General features: G+C 37.3%; 1 pseudogene; it reads right to left on the reverse strand.

The window, feature by feature from the left end:
- Positions 1–7,750: 7,750 nt before the first annotated feature.
- LOC140227831 (uncharacterized) lies at positions 7,751–8,349 on the reverse strand (annotated as a pseudogene).
- Between the last annotated feature and the right edge of the window lie 5,056 nt (positions 8,350–13,405).

The following is a 13,405-nucleotide window of genomic DNA, read 5'->3' on the forward strand; positions in this document are numbered from 1 at the left end:
CTGATTGGGCCATATCATTTACCTTTTTACCAGAGTATGCAGTTTGAGGAAAATTTTATGACAAATTTTGCACCAATACTATTTAACTCCTTGGCAGAGAAATTGTCACCATGATTTTCGTAATATCCTCACACATTTGTATGAATCTAAATGTCTTTGACACCCACAAATAGTAGTAGTAATAATAATGAATAAATAATGATGATGATAATAATGATGATGATAATGATAATGATAATAATAATAATGATAGAAATAATCATAATAAAATATGGGAGTTATAAGGCACCAAATCTAATTATCAATTAAATGCTCTAGGCAAAACCGTGTGCAAGAACTAAGAGAAAAAAAAAGAAGATTTTTGTGTGAGCTCCTTGTGCACATACTAATCTCAACTTCCCTCCATCATACAAGCCATGTTTCAATCTTGAATGCTGTACCAATAACCCACCTCTTGCTTCAACAGAAGCAATGCATATATCTCCATCAGAGAATGGAGATTATCCACGGATGGATGTTCCATTGTTGCTGATAAAATGAATCTCTTGAACCACACTAAGTCATCATCTACCTGAGATCTATGCATTATCGTTTCTACCAATAATGTCTCAAATCTACAATTTGTGCCTACATATAGTCGTATATTATATGTAGTTACAGGTTCACTGTCAGAAAAACAGTTACAGAAAAAAATCAAAAGAATACAAGGTATACATCATAAAGGCAATAATCAGATAATAAACAGTCTATGTTATGAGAGGTAATATGTTTACTTTTATAATCTATTAAAGATCCTGAACTAACAGTTACGTGGAGGGTTTAAAAACCAAATTGGAGAGGGGTATAATATAGCGAATAAGGGAGGGGGAAATATTGTGGGTATATTGGGGGGGGGGGGGGGAGGGCACACTAGGATGGCTTTGAGAACCTGAACTTTGAAATGATAACACCATTCAGCTTACAAAGCTTTTGCAATTTACCTAAAAATATTTCAACCACTTACCAACTATTCCATTTTAAAAGTATTTGAATATCTATAGTAATATTTAGGTAACATATCCTGTAACTGAGTGCTTTAAGAAGGTAAACTTGAACAAGGTATGAAATTTGTCACCAATCTTATTTTGATTGCACAATGTGCATACTCTTTCGTCATAATTAGTGTCATACCTTCCTTCATGTTATCTCTGGAAGGTAGGTATTTGCTAGTCTAAATCCTCTTTAATAGAGTTTCACTGCTTGACTTGGAAGCTTCTTGGCAAGGCTTTGAAGGCACTTGTGATGAGTCATTTGTCAAGCACAAGGGGCGTTTGTATGGATTGTCCTTTCTGATTTTAATGTGATCGTAACCAACACAGTCAAAGTGATACCAAGTGTTACAAATTTCACATTGAACATAGGGTCTTCCATCATTAGGCTGCTGGCATATATACAATCATATTTAAATGCAATTCTTCATTCACTTTATTGGATGGAGGCATGTGATTGGATGTAACAGGTAAATTGCAGCTAAGTAAGTCACCTCTGGGAGTTTCACTGCTTGACTTGGAAGCTTCATGTTTTACTGATTGGGCCATATCATTTACCTTTTTACCAGAGTATGCAGTTTGAGGAAAATTTTATGACAAATTTTGCACCTATACTATTTAACTCCTTGGCAGAGAAATTGTCACCATGATTTTCGTAATATCCTCACACATTTGTATGAATCTAAATGTCTTTGACACCCACAAATAGTAGTAGTAATAATAATGAATAAATAATGATGATGATAATAATGATGATGATAATGATAATGATAATAATAATAATGATAGAAATAATCATAATAAAATATGGGAGTTATAAGGCACCAAATCTAATTATCAATTAAATGCTCTAGGCAAAACCGTGTGCAAGAACTAAGAGAAAAAAAAAAGAAGATTTTTGTGTGAGCTCCTTGTGCACATACTAATCTCAACTTCCCTCCATCATACAAGCCATGTTTCAATCTTGAATGCTGTACCAATAACCCACCTCTTGCTTCAACAGAAGCAATGCATATATCTCCATCAGAGAATGGAGATTATCCACGGATGGATGTTCCATTGTTGCTGATAAAATGAATCTCTTGAACCACACTAAGTCATCATCTACCTGAGATCTATGCATTATCGTTTCTACCAATAATGTCTCAAATCTACAATTTGTGCCTACATATAGTCGTATATGATATGTAGTTACAGGTTCACTGTCAGAAAAACAGTTACAGAAAAAAATCAAAAGAATACAAGGTATACATCATAAAGGCAATAATCAGATAATAAACAGTCTATAATGGGCAATTCCGCAGTTAGGTGGACACGACATGGATAAAAGAAATGTGCCTCTTTATCTTACCCTTTGATCTAGGTATCAACTAATGCCATGGATGTTCACCAATCATTAGGGTCTTTCAAATTCAGTAGATTTTATTTTTCGTATTTATTGATTTTGCGAGATCTAAAACCATCATTTAAAATGTACATGTGGGACTGGGGACGCTGAAATTCACTTAAATGCAAATTACAGTGGGTTCCTTTGAAATTTTTTCCTAAAAGTTTTGCTAAGGGTAAAAGATGAATACATTTAAATACTCCAGAAGTCATGTGACATTTTGTCAATTACAAAAGGGTGAAATGACCTGCGGAATTACTCCGGACAAATGTAACGTTACTAACCGTAACGTTACTAACCATGCTTTTGGGGGTCTAGCTAAAGAATTATCGGTCGAACTGCTAAAAAAAATTTGCATGAACATTTGTCATGATGCAATAATTGAAATTAATGCAACACTTTGTTTGAAGTAACTTGAATTTTTGCACACTTTTTGTTACAAGACATTGATTTTTTTTGTCATGTCCTTCTTTCGTAACGTTACTAACCAGCCCTTTAAGTTGCTATAGCAATTCTAGTATTTCTTGGATTGTGTTCATTTTTTTCTGTATCATAAACCTGGGAAGGGTGAACATGTTTTTGACATAATTTTGACTTGAAATGAATAAATGGTAATTTAGTTGTAAAAACAAATATCTAAATTTGTTCAAATGTAACGTTACTAACCGCGGAATTGCCCCTATGTTATGAGAGGTAATATGTTTACTTTTATAATCTATTAAAGATCCTGAACTAACAGTTACGTGGAGGGTTTAAAAACCAAATTGGAGAGGGGTATAATATAGCGAATAAGGGAGGGGGAAATATTGTGGGTATATTGGGGGGGGGGGGAGGGCACACTAGGATGGCTTTGAGAACCTGAACTTTGAAATGATAACACCATTCAGCTTACAAAGCTTTTGCAATTTACCTAAAAATATTTCAACCACTTACCAACTATTCCATTTTAAAAGTATTTGAATATCTATAGTAATATTTAGGTAACATATCCTGTAACTGAGTGCTTAAGAAGGTATGAAATTTGTCACCAATCATATATTGATTGCACAATGTGCGTACTCTTTCGTCAATAAATGTTCTACCTTCCTTCATGTTATCTCTGGAAGGTAGGTATTTGCTAGTCTAAATTTGTCAAAATGAATAATATTATGCTTGCAAGGAATTAACAGTGTATCTAGCTTGAACTTATTTAAAAAAAAAAAAAAAAGAAGTAATCAGCCCATACGTTACTCGATTCAAAAGTACTAATCCAAGATTGGATAAATTGACCTGCTGACCTCTGCATGGTATTCCTTTTAAACCAAATAACAGCACATGTTTGAGAAGGCCAAACATTAAAACCACAGTCAGTAATCACTTTCTGTATATAGTAGAGAGCTAGTCTGATTAAAAATCTCAGGTATTTTGCATACTCACACCGTTAAGACAATACATGATATTAGCAATGGAAGAACGATTTTATGAACGAGTTTACACCAAAAATGAATCATTCACAAATGTGCATAATTTATGATTGGATAACACCCCAGTTCCTCAAGGACCATACATGCAATTATAGGCTGGATTTAATTGTTTACAGTTTTAGTTGGCAAACCCAATCAAGTACCACTGACTCTGTGGACTGCTATTCAACTCCAGTGGAAGGGATTGTTTAAATCAGTAAAATGTGGAGTTTTTAGTAATAAACATGGTTTTTAATATTTAAATAGTATGAGGATCTGTCAACAAGTGCCGAAATTCTAATAGGGTTCTTTGCATTGAAGCTCCTCTAATAGGTTCAATACATGGCAAATTGCTTATTACCTCTGAATTATCCAATCTAGAGTTTAAACTACGACTGGTCTGTAAAAGCAGTTTCAAAGTCTAACAAATGCTAATTTAGAGTAAAATTAACATTCTCAATCTGTTCAACATCAATAGCCTCTTGATATGGCATCTTCATTGACAAGTCCCAGAAGGGTAGGGAGTGAATGTCTCAACCTAATCCCTATTTATTTCGTTTAATGGATTTGAATTTGTGTACTTATTCATTTCATTCAAAGACATTAGATAAAATGCAGTAAGCATGTAATATTTATCGAATGATATCAGTGCTATTAAAGTGGATTGTCTAAAGTGGTGTGTTTTGTGAGACTCATACTGGCAAGTGTTAATTCATAAACGTAAGTAATTCTGATGTTGAGAGGCAGTTTTCCTTCGATAGACCACAACATACTGCCTCCAGGTCTTTTGACATCGGACAGCAGTTGGTGCAAGTTCATCATCTAGGGATCTCGGGGGATGGAAGAGTCTCCTTTGGAGGGCAGTTCAGTAAGTCTAGAAGCATACCGCTATGCCTTTCCACCACATTCAGGAGTAGGTCTCTCAGTCTTTCTACATCAAGTTGCATGATAATGTTCTAGGGGAGTAGGAGAAAAGCAGGCCTCTGTGAAATATGAAAATGATCTATCTGGATATGTACATCATAAGTTCACAGAAAGGAGATTATCCATGGATGAATGTTTCTGATGAAATAAAGTTCAAATGGTCAATTTCATGTCTCCATTGCGCTGGTGTAGATTCTCTTCTATTTCTGCCGTAATATAGTCGTATATGTATGTAGTTATGGGTTCACGGTTAAAAAAAAAACAGTTACAGAAAAAAGAAGAAGAAAGAATACAAGGTATACAGCACAAAGGCAATAATCACATATATGTAGTAAACTGTTTATGTTATGAGAGGTAATATGGTTACTTTTATAATCTTTTAAAAGTCCTGAGCTAACAGTTATAAGGAGGGTTCGAAAACAAATTTGGAGAGGGGTGTGATATAGCAAATGAGGGAAGGGGAATGCTAGGATGGCTTTGAGAACCTGAACTTTGAAATGATAACACTATTCAGCTTGCAAAGTTTTTTCAATTTGCCTAAAAATATTTTAACCACTTACCGACTATCCCATTTTAAAAGTGTTTGAATATCTATAGTAATATTTAGGTAACATATCCTGTAAGTGAGTGCTTAAAAGAAGCTAAACTTGAACAAAGTGTAAGGTATGAACTTTGTTACCATATCTTATTTTGATTGCGCAATGTGCATACTCTTTCGTCATAATTAGTGTCCTACCTTCCTTAATGTTATCTCTGGAAGGTAGGTATTTCCTCGTCTAAATTTGTCAAAATGAATACCATGCTTTCAAGGGTCCAGCTTGAACTTATTTTAAAAATGAATGTCTGAATGAGGTTCCCGGGGCTGATTTGTCAGTGTGGAGTCCTTGGCCATAAAACTATCTCGTAGTATCCAATGGGGGTATGAGCCATTATCTTCTACTTCCAAAGAGCTTGATTCACTTAGGTATGAGCATGTACTTGGACATATCTCTGTGCAGATGCGTGAGGTGCAGCTCCTCCAACTTCCTGTGGACAGCTTTGGGAATCCCAGAGGGGAGTCCAGAAAGAATATGGCTGCTACTTGTTATTGCTTGTCATTCAGGACTATCGCTCCACTTCTTTGTTTGAATGATAGCCTTTCCATCTACTTTGGTTATCTTAAATTGGTGTGGAAGACTGTGATGTGATGGTCTGTTGATGTGTGTGCAACCAGTGCAACGGGTCAGACCACTTCTCGAACACATAAGAACGAAACTTGTATATAAAATACAACCGTCTCCAGATATGAACGTTGTTTATTGTGGGAAAACGATCACCATCCCATTGGTCACACGTCTGCATCCATCTTGCTTCAGAGTATGGAATGCTGCATAACACCAGTCCCTTACATTGAAGATGGTTTGTGTCCTCTCAGCAGAAGCATTCGGCTTGCTAGCGATTTCGGAATGTGCGATAGCTATGAAGAGAGCATTGGAATGGTGAGTTCGGAGGAATATGAGTTGATATGCGACTGAAAAGCTGATCAATGTCCTCATGTGCGTGGTCCTTCATCAAAAAGCAAAGTTTCGCCATCACTTTGTTGTCCTGTCTCTGAATGTCTGTGAGATGGTTATAGGTAGCCTGTGTCCTCTTTGACTTTGCCCTTGTCCAATTGACAATGAGGAATACACAAGTATCTTCTTCACTGCTCAGTACCGTCCACATTTTCCCCTTCCAGTGGAAGAAGTATCTGAAGACGGACTCCTTCCTTTCCTCCCTCTTCTCCCCTTATGCAGCATCCAATAAAATTCCTTTGTACCACAGAAGGAAGTCACCTTTATGGAAATTCTTCCCAGCAAACACTGCTCTTCCTGCAAATCAAGTAACGCAATTCATATATACATACTACATGTATATATACATATACTGACATCAAAGGACTTAACCACAACACGGCGGGGTGGTGCAAGGACAGTAAAGCTATTGACAGCAAATCTTGCACATATAGACGTGGCTGGTGTTGGGTACGTATGTATTTACATTTAGTTCAATAATCAAAGAATCTTTAAATAAACTTCATTGGGAACATTTGCTGAACTATAATCATGGTAAGGGTGATCTGTCATTTGACAAAAAGTTTTGATCATTCTCAAGCCTCCTATTGTAAAAAGTGTTAATCTAAAAAAGATAGTTCAGTGATGGTTCTAAACTCTTCCATTTCTTTTTACTAAACTTTACAGTCACAGTTTCAGGAATGGGTTCCATTACTTTCCAACCCTTTTGCCTCCTGAAAATGTCTTTCTAATACGTATATAAATCATACCTACCAAATTTCATAACCTCTAGACATTTCTAACTGAAGTAATGGGTGGAAAACTGGAATTTTAGTAAAAGTTTGGCAACCTGTGACTTTTGAGCATGGGCATATTTGCCCCCAAACTATTCCATAAATCTAAACCTCATGTACATGTAGCATCCCTGGGCTGTGAACAAAATCTGCCCGGAGGCGAAATTATTTTTCCCACATAGGTTCCAGACCCCAAGTCTACATTATATGAATATTCATGACTTACGTCTTCGGAATAAGAGTACGCATGCGCGTGGACTTCTTTTTTTTTTTTTTTTTGTGGCGAGGAAAAGCGAAAATAAATAAGAGTATACGCATGAGTACAAGCAAAGATGCATACCATCACTCAGAGCTCATCTTTTCTCTCACTATCAAAGTAATTTTAGTGAAGGGTAATTAAAATTGTATTGATTTTTTTCAAATTTGCCTAAACATTTGACGGCAAAAGAGTGTATGTAATTGTTGTAGATACACCATTTGGTTTCTATGGTCAAATCATGGCAAAATATGTAGATATACCATTGGCTTCTATGGTCAATTCATGGCAAAATATGTAGATATACCATTGGTTTCTATGGTCAATTCATGGCAAAATGAGTGGTTATTTGAATTTGGTGTTATTTTTCCCAGGAGAGTGTCCCGTTTACTTGGTAGAGTGTGTTTCACCAAGAGATTGGTTGTTTTTAACACATTCGCAAATGTTATGTTGTGCTTTGTGTCAAGGCATATGCTGAGAGCTGAATGGCACAGTTTCTTTCCTGGTTTTCAAGCAATCCTTTGACGGTCTGCCAGCACCAATGCGGTTTCTGCCACCGCCAACCATCTTTCTCCTAGATGCTGCCGTTGGCTGAACACCAATCGTCTTCATACTGACTAGACATTTTTGTGTTTTCTTGCCCAGAGCACCTGCCACCCCAGAGTAACGGCCAAAGCAGTGACGCGCAGAAGCTAACCCAGTATTCATTCCAGAATTTAGTTCCTGAAGTTTCTTGGTGAATTTTTGTACTGGTCCTCCAAGGAATTCTTTGTCTCCCATGTAGCGTTGTTGTAAAGCAAGAACTGTCTTGTTTAGCTCATTGAGTATTGGGTCACTTCCGTTCTCCTCAGCACTTGATTTTAATGTCCAACCGCGTGTATCAAATCAGTTTTGAAGAGAGCGTTGCAAGTGTAAACTTGCCAGTCTTGGATTTGGCCACTGTCTGACATCTCCACATCCGTGCAGTCAGCTCCTTCAAAGGTCATCATCCTTCAAAGGTGGGAGTACGATGGGCTCTCTCAATGCACTCTAGCACTCTGCTGTACTCCAGCAAACCTAAGGAATTCATGAACCGTGTTCATACCATCCTCTTTCATCAGACCGCTGCCTCGTATGTCCTTTTTTTCTTCGATGCCAAATATTACCAAGTTCTTTCGGCGCCCCTGTTTTCGATGTCATCTATCTTGTTAGCTAGAGTCTCATTCTGTTTGCACAGCTCTTCCATTTCGTTTTTCATTTGTGCGAATTCATAGTCAACCCCAATTAACATGTCATCATGTACTTTAAGCTTGGAATGACAAACCGATATCTGGCTAAACAGATAACTTAGCTTTTCGTCCAATTCCCAATTCATCAAATTCCCGAAACCAATCAGGGGCAGAAGTGGTTTGCTCGGTCTCCGAGAAGTTGAGATTTCTCTTCGCTGTGGCCGCCGCCATTTTGGGGATATCACTTTGACCCTTCACCTCCGCCTGTGCCTCCGCACCAGTATCTATGCCAGTATCTGTGCCAGTATCTGTGATGTCATTGAGAACAACTCTCCATTCATGCATACTTTTTTTTCCAAAATATTGATTTATTTGAAATTTTAGCTCAGGGATCAACATAATTCTTCCCAAAATATTTGCACAATTGATGTAGCTTTGTTATACTCAAGCAGCTCAAAAGAATTTTTATTTTTTCTTGAAAATGAAGAAAATTATAAATTCTGTGTATGAAAAAAAAATGGAGAGTTATCCACAATGACATCACAGATGCTGGTTGCCAACTTAAAGGATCCCCATAATAATTATTTACTTACGACTTTCAAAATTCAAAACTCTTGAACAGTTTGTTTGATTTTGCTCAAACTTTCACTCTTTACTCTATTCTTCAAAGTACATTGATGTCTTGGTAGCATTCTCGTAATTTAAAGCGGGGGGGGGGGGGGGGAGGGGGCTGAGATCTCAGCTGTCGACTGCCCGATCGCACTAAATATTTGCATACACTTTGCCTGAGGCATAAATAAAATGGTTTCATTAATTCTGCTAATTTATGCATATCAGACTGTTTGCTTAGAATCAATAAATAAACTCAAAACATGTTAATTTTTTTGTCTAGATACTCGTGGTATTCATAGCAATTGTACTTCGAAAAATTCCAGTATAATTTTTTACTCAAAATGTACTTCATTTTTAAAAATTTCTTATGTATTCCTTTGTTTTTGACCTTTTGATTTTGAATGCTTTTTCCATGAAATTTGTTGGTGACACTTCTGCGATCATTGAGAGACATGGATGATAGGAGGACTACTGTTCTGTTTAACTCCTCGATTTATCTTCCACATTTGACACAATTAATCATACAATTCTGTTAACTCTGAGATTGAAATACAATAGAAATTTACTCAGTATAAGAGGTCGTTAGGACCATCGAAATTATCATATTATGGTAGGAATCTCGCTATATCAGGTTAAAAAAACAATAAACTATAAAGAGCTGGGACCAGGAATATTACCTATCATATCAGGAATATTGTGATATCTTTATACTCTCTTTATACTGAGCTTCCACTATAGTACAAGAAATCACATTTAGGGGAAATTTTTGGTCCCACATGCAAGTACAAAATCAGGCGTAACTTTGGAACCGCATGCCCGGGCATCGCGAAGTTGGTTTCAAAAGATGTATAAAATTTGAAAAAATAAAGTCATGAAAGTCACGGCAAAAACTTTTTGCGTTGCGGATGTATTGCCTCAAACGTCAAGGGGGGCCTCCCAGTCCTCCCCCCGCCCTGGCCTGGTTAGTGATATAAAATAAATGACAATAATGCAGACCAGAAAATATTTCAAGAAAAGGTAGACAGCAGACATATGTAAAGACAAATCAACAGCAACTATTGCAAAGAGGCGTTTACACACCAAGTAACTCAAAGAACAATACGAATGAAGTACATGAAGAAAAATATCAAAAATGCATAGACTTGCCACACCTGACCTAAGTCTCGATCAAAAAATGAAGTAACAGTCGAGATAGTGCATGGCTAAAAAAGGGAATTCAACACCAAAACACAAAAACCTCAAAAGACTTCAACAGGGCACGATTTACATGGCGCCCTCGATGATTCAAAATGAAAACTTTACTCACCAAATTTGTTACCTTATTTCTATCCCTTGTTTTATTGTACTTGTGACATCCCTTCTCCCCCTCACACAACCCCAAAGTGATATGAAATACATGTAGATACAACTACATGAATATAGAAACTTGACAAACTCAACTGCTAGCAGTTGAAAATCTACACTAACCAGAGATGGATTAATTCTAGAATGACTAGGAATACAAGTAACAAGACAATAAACAATAGGAAGAGGTAGAGGAAAACTGAAGACTTGTGAGACTCAGGAAGATGGACTGGATGAGCTTGATCATTGTCGAATGGTATACAGTCATGTAGTCTGAAAGGAAGGTGAAGGAGGACGGGAAGATGAAGGAGAAGATGAAGGTGAAGCCTGAGATTGAGGAGGAACTATGTTGTAGTATGTCAGGGTATGATGATTGGGAACAACTGGGAAACACTGAAGATGATGAATAAAGATGATGAATAAAGAGAGGATGCAGGGGTAACGGGTGCCAGCGGTATGGCAGTTGGGTAAACCTGTACAGGAAAGATTTGATGAGCAATTCCACAATGAAATGGACATTTTACCAAAAATTGTATGAATATGATTTTAACTTGTCTGAAGATATGTTATACTTCCACAGGGACAAAGATAGCTGGATAGCTGAAGGAAATTGAGGTTCTTCGACACTGACATAGATAGTAGCAGTAGCTTTATGAAGTAAGGTTGGAGATAAGTATAAGTATGAGCAGTTAGGTAGACGATAAGGAGAATATTAGGAGGTAAAATTTGAATATATTCAATAATATTTAATAATATATTCCAAGAGAAGCTAATCTCCCTCCCTAACCTACTGAACCATAGGGTGGTTACACAGCCTCCCTCCCCACGAAATGCGTCCTCGCATTTTACAATGTTAACGGATCTCATGAAATAAAAATACATCTGGGGAGTACTCAATTTGAAATGCTCAATCCAGCATGCTTGACCGTAAATTGAAAAACGTATTATTAGCCGAAAGATTCTGGCAATTAAAAATTCTACAGCTGTTTCATTTCACAGTTTCAATCCAAAGAACGTACATACATGTAATTAGTCTTCATCATTATGATCAAGTCAACACCGTCAATCATCTCGTAATGATCACAATCACCAAATATTTATATTTGCATCGTGAAATGTAACAATTATGTCATCTTCTGATATAAAGCCAAATGCCCAATCACTGGAGGACATATTTTATTGAATTCATTTAAACTTTTGAAGATGAGCGATTCCACAAGATTCCCACTAATCCCCTGCACAAGTGCAATCCCTGTATATACATATTTACATCAGTGGCGTTACAATTCTCATAGATGAAGATCAGAAAGAGACAGAGGAGAAAGAGAAGAAAGAGAAAATATGTCATAATAGCATATTATTAGCGCAGATTCTACTGCTCACTGTGATGATACATGTGTCTCGTGTAAATGACACCCTTCTCCGGCAAGTGGACCGTCTCCACGACGTATGTACCGGCACCATGACCATGGGTAGACCCTAGGGCAAAAGACTGGGTAAAAGATGAGTGAGTATAAAGCGCTTCGTGACATACGTCAAAGAGGAGCCTGGTTTCGTTATCTGTTTGGGTCTCTGCTTCTGTTGTGTCGAATTCCGTTTGTGTCGACTCGTCGATATCATCATCGAGTTCCGTCAAGTTGTCCTCGTTGAGGCTTATGATGGACGTGGTTGTCTCATCTTTAGATGGGACGTCTTGATCGCTTGTAGGGGTAGGGACTGGCTCTTCTGGGGATCCGTGTTACGGTGATGGCACGGGTGTGGGTGACGTAAGCCTCCTGGCCCTGCAGAATGGCACTAATGGTCTCGTGGGCTTCCTCGCCGTCAGATCCGGTGTAGACCACCTCTTCCTGTTGGCTTCAAATGGGCGCCTTGTTACCACTTGCAGGCGTCTTTGCGGGGGGATGACCTTAGTGAGAGGCGCCCTGTCTTGTTTGTGTCGGGAACTCTCATGAGCTGTCAACATTTCGTTGATGGTCGATACGTAATTGCAATAACGGCATCGGTAGGCAGGGGGCCTCCGGCTGATGGTCATCAGTTTGCGCTCAAAGCGGCCCATCTGACGAGAAAGCAAAACATTAAACAAATACTTCTTTGAATGAAATATCCCAACTTCTTCCACAATTTCTTCCTAAGAATCATTCCCCGATTCTCCAGAAATAGTTGGGAGGGTTCCTATTTCTCTTAGGGTAGCGCCCTGAACCAGAATCTGTAAAAACTTCTTGTTCATTTTCTTTAGTTTGGGGCAAGTCCAAGATAATGTCCCCTCAGATGCTCAAAATTCATCTTGATTTTATCAAAAAGTTCTTGATATCATGTTGTAGCCAAAGAGTTAAATCATATATTTCCAGCAAAGAAAATATTGAATTATGCAAATTTATGCAAGAAATATGGCCTTGATTTGCATAAATCAAAAACAAACCTTACGTATGGGACAAATTATAAATATTCATCTAAAATCAGTTGAATTTGTCCTTGACCTAGTTCCTTTATGGACATGACCCCTGTATGAGTTAGTATAATCTGCAATTGGTAAGACAAAGTCAGCACATTAATTATGCAAATTATGCACTTTCCCAGAACATAGTGTCCCATACGTAAGGATTTGAGTATGTTTTTTTAAGTTTTTTCTGAAGATTTGTAACATTGACCAATCATACTTTAGGAAGTTCTAATTTATTCATTTCAACTCCAGATTAGCAAAACTAAATGAGGAAATTTAATTAGTCCTTCATCTTATAACTAATTAAAGTCTGCTTACGTATGGGACAAATGCCTTACGTATGGGACATTACATGCAAAGTGAATGGGAAAACCGCCTTTTGACATGGATGCTATATGTCCTTACATTTGTTTGGTTAATGGTTATCTTTGCACCTAC

The sequence above is a fragment of the Diadema setosum genome, chromosome 4, assembly GCF_964275005.1.
Source record: "Diadema setosum chromosome 4, eeDiaSeto1, whole genome shotgun sequence".
Classification (NCBI taxonomy): domain Eukaryota; kingdom Metazoa; phylum Echinodermata; class Echinoidea; order Diadematoida; family Diadematidae; genus Diadema; species Diadema setosum.